Source organism: Phalacrocorax carbo, chromosome 5, assembly GCF_963921805.1.
Source record: "Phalacrocorax carbo chromosome 5, bPhaCar2.1, whole genome shotgun sequence".
Taxonomy (NCBI): domain Eukaryota; kingdom Metazoa; phylum Chordata; class Aves; order Suliformes; family Phalacrocoracidae; genus Phalacrocorax; species Phalacrocorax carbo.
The window spans coordinates 21,170,931-21,179,131 of record NC_087517.1 but is presented as its reverse complement, the minus strand read 5'-3'; positions in this window follow the sequence as shown (position 1 = coordinate 21,179,131).

Here is an 8,201-nt window from a genome sequence, read left to right as displayed (position 1 = left end):
CTGGATTATTTCTGCTACACTTTGTGAGTGTTGTACCAGTTACATCATGGGGCACTGCTTTATTTTAGTTAAATGTCATCAGAAATGGAAGTCTGTCACAAAACTAAGACATGGATTTTGAGCTACTAATCTTTCAGGGGAATTACTGCCAAGCACTACCAAGACTATCATGACTTTAGTTCATGATAAAATTAAGTATTGTTTACAAATCCAAATTCTACATATGGGATGTGATTTTGAATAAAAGTTCTTACCATATCTCTGTACCAGTCATGGCATCCTACACTGATTTTAGTGTGATATCTGAATATAAATATAGTCTAAAAATGCTTTGCACAATGACACCGAATATAAAATTAAATAAGTTTCTTCAGTTATCTATAACTTTGTCTTTCCTTATTATGTGCATGTATTATATATACACATACACAAAATGCAGCTTAGAGAATTTCATATATAAGGATTCAGCAGTATTACAGACAAAGGTGACAACAATGTCTCCTTTATGGGTACTAGATATTTTATGGATGTCTTCCCATGGTCAAAACAGACATTAAATCTGAATCTCTAACCTGAACATCGGGATTCCGTTCCCCTTGCCACCTACATGTGAGCGTGCCTCATGCCTACCTGTCAGAGTGTAAGGATGTTTCTACACCGTTTAGGAAAAGTTGGATCACACCTGTCAAGAGTGACTCACACCGATAAGGCAACAGGTTTATCAAGACATAGTTGCCATGGCAAACAGGTAGTAAGTTCAGTTCTGTATGAATCAAAGGAAGAGAAATAACCTCCAAAATAGGTAGGCACTATGTTTTCTTCTTCTGCAAATATTATTGAGCCAATGCTATACAAATCAGGGAATCATACTGTATACCTCATGGATGCATTTTGATCAAGAGATACTGCAGTTTCAGTAGAGTTCTAACACTGTTGATCTACAAAAATACCAGATCCTTCTCCCAAACAGCTTCTGAAATATAGTAGACATATTGTAGAGACAATATCCTTGACAACATCTGGCACACAGAATCGGCAAGCTATTTAGGAAAACATCATTCTTTTAACTTAAAAAAAAAAAAAAAGGAGAAAAAGGTATGAAACTGATGCCAAAAAAATTTGAAACAAAATCAGCCATGAACAAGCCAATGTAATGACACTAGTAAAATTTGAACAGCAGTATCAAAACAGAACACTGTAAATGACACTTAAATTTAATGCCTTTTACAATACACCATGAATATCTGAGAAAAGGAATAAATAATATGGAATAAATATGGAAAGGAAAAACCAAGATGGTTCATGCTGTCAGCTGGTTTTAGCTCAGAAAACAGATATTCTGTAAATAGAGTCAGCAGTAAGAATTACAGTGCAACATCTAATACACTGTCGTTAACTATTAACTACTTTGATTTCAAAGCACTTCAAGGGGCCCATGTGCGATACACATACTCATGACACATAGTCTCTAAAGCAAGCAAGACAAAAGCCATCAAGAATATCTCTGCCAGAACAGTAAAAAAACCCAAACAAAACTCCCAGCCTGTTCAACAGTCTTGTATTTTATTTGAAAAAAATTAACACGCAATGCCTGAAAAGATGTTTCAGGTCAACTTGATCAACTGCAAACCCCCTCTGAAGAAAATGCCTTTAAAATTGCACTGAAATAGTATTGTTGCTTCAGTGCTTCTTATGTATATTACATTTGCTCAGATTGGAAATCGAGTAAACTTAAGTAGATCATTCACTAAGTTGTGCTGTTCTGTTTGTTTCCCTTCCCTTCCAAATTCAAATTCCAGAAACAGAAATTGAAGGTCAAGCTAAGTTATTTCTGGCTTCTCTACTGACTCTGATTGAAACATATTCTTGTCCCACAGGCTATAATTTACCTATCACTCTCCCCAAGTAAATGATCACCTTGACACCTCTTTTCCCTGCTTATAGCCTCCCTCCATAGGAACCAGCTATCTGCTTTCTCATATAATCTGAGACCAATTATTCTCAACAGTATTTAATTTTGAACTTTGTTGTTTCTATTTCAGATCTGAAAAACAGGCTTCTGTGACCAAATATGACTTTGCCAACTCTACTAAATGTTCCAAGAAAAGATATCACCTGTACCTACAATTCCAATCTAGCATCTGATAGGTATGACTGACATACACAGTCAGTATTATCAGAAACTTCTGTGTAGTTGTTTTAATATTTCAGAATGAGACAATGAGGTGAAGAGATTATTGCCCCACTTTACACATCCTATCTAATTACCTTATGGCATTTGCACAGACTACATTGCATAGTTACTCCAGTGATGCAACTGAGGTTTGCGCATAAATGAATAAAAGACATGACAGGTTAAAACTTTGAAAAAATTCTAGCAAGGGTTAAATTCTGTTTTAATCCTCGGACAGTTGGGGTCACATAACTGCTATTGAATATGCTCTTTGCCTCGAGCCTTAAGCTTTTCTTTGTAATATGACTTGATCTGTAAAGGAGTGATGAATAAAATAACTAGGAAATATTATTTCTTCCCTCATGGTGAAGTGGGGGGAAAGAAGGGAGAGTAAGATTCAGTATGCAAAGCAGACTATGTAGTGAAGTCAAAGAAAAGTGAAAGCAGTGGCATCAAAAATGCTAATTATTTACTTACTACAGTATTACATTGAAACTCAAAATTTCAGATGAAAACAGGATCTTTTTCAGGTTTTAGTTATTTAGTTTTAAAGGAGATAGCCATTTGCCATGAAAAAAAAATGTTTTGTTAAAAACACAGTAATCCAGTGAAAAACAGAAAAACAGAACACTATCAACCTAGCCTAGTCATTTTTGAGAATTTATTCTTAAATAATAAAATAAATTTTCCAAGTGAAGCCATGTTCTAAACAACAAAACCAACTTCCCCCTTTCTGTTCCATCACCCCACTGAGTTTAAAGTGCTACTGCTTTGAGCGAATCCCACATGCTATCAGAAAGTGAAGGAATCGCTAAAATAAATCACAAATTGCACAAGATCATCTATTTACATATATTCATGTGTTTCTAAAACAGAAGCAGACAGGCCTGGAGGAGGCAGTGGAATGGAAAGAGATAATATGCCTTTCATGTGGACAATACACTCAACCTACCAAGCACTACAGTACGATTCTAGTATATCTATTCTTATACTGTTTCTGAGTAATAAAAAAGTGACAAATGCAAAAGAAAGGTATATCACAGTGACAAACACTCAGTCTCTTAGGTTGGCATTAATACAGATTTTAGCATGAGCGGTCTACTAATTTACAGAGTCTGACATAATATGGAAAACTTAAGACCAATAAAACATTAACTCTTCCAGTTCCCATGAAACTTTGCATTTGTGTTCTGAACAAGACTGGAAACTAGCAAGGGTAAATGAAGCTATTGTGCTATTTACCAAGCTGACATAAAAAGCACTGAAATCTGATAAAACTTTCTTAATATCTTTCTTGTTACCGCCATAAAAAGGCAAGAGACTCAGAAAAAAAACCCTTAACCGAACTGCAAGTATGTCTTCATTAGGAAACCAGGTTGCGTTTTAACTCATTAGAATCAATTCACTGATGATACTGGCTGTAGGCAGCATAAATAGGGGGGAGCAAAATTGTCAAAAATCTCACCATGCTTTATGAGTGTTTACCCTAATTTACCACATGTGATTCTGAAATTTTTACTCTCTCTCAGGAAATGCCAGCTCAAATCTAAAAAACAGTACAAGCTAAGTACAAACTGCCACCATGACGTTAAACATCATTTTCATGTTTAGTCTGCATATAACCAGTTGTGATGTCAGCATTTTACCACTTCTGACTAATGGTTAAATAATAAGGTTTTGCAGTGAAGACAAGAACTATTAGCATGTTTATGCATCACTTTAGTAAACTGAATGGCTTACTGAGGATGTGGTATGACTAACACGAGGTGAAGGAAGGAAACAGCTTCATGTCATCACATGTAATCTATGTAATCAGGCATGATCCTATTCTCTTCACTGTGACCAGTCCTGTGTAACATTACCCTACAAAGGACACCAAATTATGGAAAGCACTGGATCAATCCTGGTTAAGTACCAGTGGGTTACATTTTTAGTGAAAAAATTCCTTAAGAATTACTCATCCAGAGTCTGATAGTTAATTAAATCAAAGTAAGTAAAAAACAGAGTTATAACAGGTGAATAACTAATAAAAAATAATCTTTAGTTCATGGCAGGATACAATAAGGATACTCTAACATTCTTACTGACTTGCCTAATCCTAGGAAAATCCTTCTAATTTGTTTTTATAGACCATCACTCTGCAGTACAGCAAGCAGAGTTTGTGCCTAAACAAGATGACCTAGTTTTCAACATCTGCAAGTCTTAGCTTGAAGCTTGTTTAAATTTTAATTGCCTTTTCAAGTAACAAACAAGTGTGAATGAACAAACTTATTTTCCTTGAATTTCTGTGAAAAAACATCTATGCATTAACTAATACTCAATACAAAGTCACATCAGAATTCAAAATAACAGTAATAATTAACAGTCATGTTCTTTAAGAATAGAACAGATCACAGGCAGATACTACAACATAGGCAGAAATATACAAGAACAGTAGAGGTACACGTTTCAGGACACCTGAGTGGGTACTTCCTTTCAAATCATAAACCATGTAATGTAACTCTGCAGAACATTCTCCAAGTATGAAATAAGCTCTGAGTTGATGAGCAAAGTGACCTGTATGCTTTTGTATGGAATTCATTAAAAATCCAGGCACTTGACTTGCAGCAGAAAAACACTACATGAAAGGTGACTTTTAAACATCACTAAGTATTTACATAGGAAAACTTATTCCTGCATTCTTCTATTTCTAATTTTTTCATGGCATTTGCATCTGTTACTATTTAACTGTGTATTTCAGGATGGATTTACTGTTATTTATTGAACCTGTTACTTATTACAAGCTGAAAAGCAATGCACAAGCCAAAAGTATCTCTGTTCCAAAGAGCTTGTAAACCAGGCAAACACAGGGAAATACAGGAAAAACTGTCAAAGGACCAAGGGGCATTACAGCATCCATTTTTCATGGAAGCTAAAGAACCTGAGTAATTTATACTTCTCAGTGTCCTGAAAAATGTTCTGGAAGACAAAGGTGCCAGCGCTTATTGTATGTTATACTAGCAAACCATTCTGAGTAAATTCCGCACCAACCCTGTCACTGCTCCAAAGGATGGCTTTTTAGTTAAAGCACAAATGCTGAAGTCAGGACTGTATTTTGTTATCAGCTCCCCTACAGAGCTTCAGACCTTTGGCCAACACTGTTATGTACCTTCTTTACTTCACTCTGCATTAAGAGTCCAAATGCCAGTACTTACACAAGCTATTTCGATGACAAAATCTGGCATCTTACAGACAAGCACATGATACTATGAATGCTGAAGATTTCTATTTCCATAGACTATGGAATTCATAAAAGAAATAACTGATAAATTAAAGATTAAGGATGGAAAACAGATCAGTCACAGGAAATTAAATCTCTAAAATTAAGTATATGTTACCATTTTTTGTGAAATTACATTTAAAAGCTCAAAGATTATTCAATATACAAATAAATTATCTGACTATATAAATATCTGATCTCAGGTGCAGTAAAAGAACATAGAAGAATAGAGACTGAGGTTGTCATTAGTGCGAAAATGTCAATATTAGTATTTCCTCCCTGCACATTTATGTCCTTTCTGATCCTTATATCTCTCTTAAATTCACTCTTTGAATTGTCCCCGATTTCTTTATTTTTAATTACAACCTTCTTTGACCTTTTTCTCTGACTAATATAAAGTATTTTCAAAGGATGAAAGAGAATAGCTATGTAAATATACAGTGGATATTTCAACACTGATCCTGGGTAAAATCATAGAATGGAAGGTAAAGACTGCAATCAGTTTAGAATTAGAGATGCTAGAACAGCCGATGAGCGTCAGAACAGCTTTAGAACTAAGTCTTGCCAAACACCACCCCTTTCTGAATGCAGGTTTATTTGATCAAAGTAACTGTGTTGACATCAAATGCCTTGCAGAAGACTTTTAATAGGCTTATATGACATTCTGAGACAAAAAAAAAACCAAACCAAACCAAACCAGTACTATTAAAAACCCTGTACAGGGTCTGAAATCACTTATATCTACATAAATTACAGGTATCCAAAGGTAAATGTAAACCAAATGTTACTGACACAATGGAGCATTCCCATTCAGAACCTGTGTGGCTGGGTTTGGCCAACAGAAACATAGGCACCTTTATCATAGGCTGAAACATGGTCTTGCATCACATTCTGGCATACTGACTTGAGAAGAAAATAGTTAACAAACTGAAAGTTATCAGGAAAAAAAAAGATTCAAGGAACAATTTTAGATCTTAAAGAATGAAGAGTGGAAACTCTACTTCCCATACTAATTAATTTATTCAACTGAATACTGAAGCAATGTGATTATGATCTACATATTCTTACATGCCCAAGAGATGCCTTTCACATTTTTAAGTAAAGTGTTATGAGGTAATACGATTTGCATGCTATTCTTTTCAATATCACAATCTAGTAAGAGATGCAAAGCCTAATACAGAATCTCAGAATTCTTATAGAATACTTGCACACAAAAAGTTTGAGCTACAGCTCTGTAAAATCACCTCTTTAAGTATGCTTTATATACCTTCTTTTAATCTCATAAGCAGAAGTTATTAGAATTATTACTAGAATCAAAACCCCTTCAAGAAATAGGAAGTAACAAGAATCAGACATTTAAAAAAATATATACAAACTTCCCCTTCGATTCACTGTACTCTCATCACCTGAAATTACATACACTGGAATTCACATTGCCCGATTCCAATATCCTTTTCACTGTTAGTACAGCTTTGTATCTTAAAAGATATTTCTTTGAATCACATACTTCTTTTTATTGAAGAATTCTGCCTTAGTGTGAGTTATGTTTGGATTTCTTCTTCTTTCTACTGTTCCCTCATTCTCTTACGTAATTCATTTGCTTACGTTACCACCTGAGACAAGATTACAGGTTAGCATCCTGGAACCTATTAACCAGCAGACTGTTTTCCTTTTAGGGCAGCACCTCTGGGCAGATGGTCTGGCAAGCCAGTTCGCTCTATCCTGATTCTCCCCAGACAGGGAGACAAGTAATTCATCCCTCCTGGCAGATAAGCTGCTGACATTTCCATCTCTGTTTACTGGGTTAGCTGACAGATTGTTGACATGATCCTTTTATTTTCTCCCTGTTCTCTTTACATTAGAGCTGGGAACTTTAGCAGGTGAACACTCACTTTCTGCTACAGTCTGGAGACAGCAACTTTACTAATACTTTCATTTTCAGAGTATAAACATTAGGCATGTCTATTAAAAATCTACATGACAAAACTCAGTTTGACAAAAAATTAGAAGGTCCTGAGGAAAGAAAAAAGGCATCACAAGTCATATGATACATATTAATTTCACATACAGATGCTATTTCTCAAGCAAAGCAAAAGATTTTGCAAAGATTTAAGGTACTGAAAAAAACAGATATGAGGAGGTGAACAGATCTTGCTCCATTAAAAAAAAAATTAAATCAGACCTCTTTAACTTAAGTGACAAGCAGTTAAATACTAAAATTCTTTACTTTATAAACTCAGAATTTCCAAAAGGAAATGCACCTTTTTAAAACAAACAACTGACTTAAGTAACTTCAGGAGTGTAAGAGCCCAATCTAAAAGTAGTACCTAGCTATAAGAAAAAAAGATATGTTATAAATTTTAATGATGCTTGGCAGCTCCATAAATTTTATGCAAGTTAATCTTGAGGTTTCTCAAGTGTACAGCACACAAAAACTCCCTTACTTTCATATAGCATTACACAAATAAATCTTCCTAGAACTGGAACCTTACAAGCCCTACAGGACATGGAGAGAGGGGAGACAGGCTTAGATACAGGGTTAGCAGAATAAAAACAGACCACTAGTGCTCTAAGAAGAGGGGAAAGCAATCACTAACCATTCTAAGACACCAACCTGTAAACTTCTGATGCCACTAGACTACATTACATGGCACACAAAACCATGGAAAGCCATTTGTTTAGTTGCTGTGTACTAAAAACTCGCTAAATTGTGATTGTTTTAATATTTAAGAAAAAACCTAAGTTTTGCATCATGATCATATTATTTCT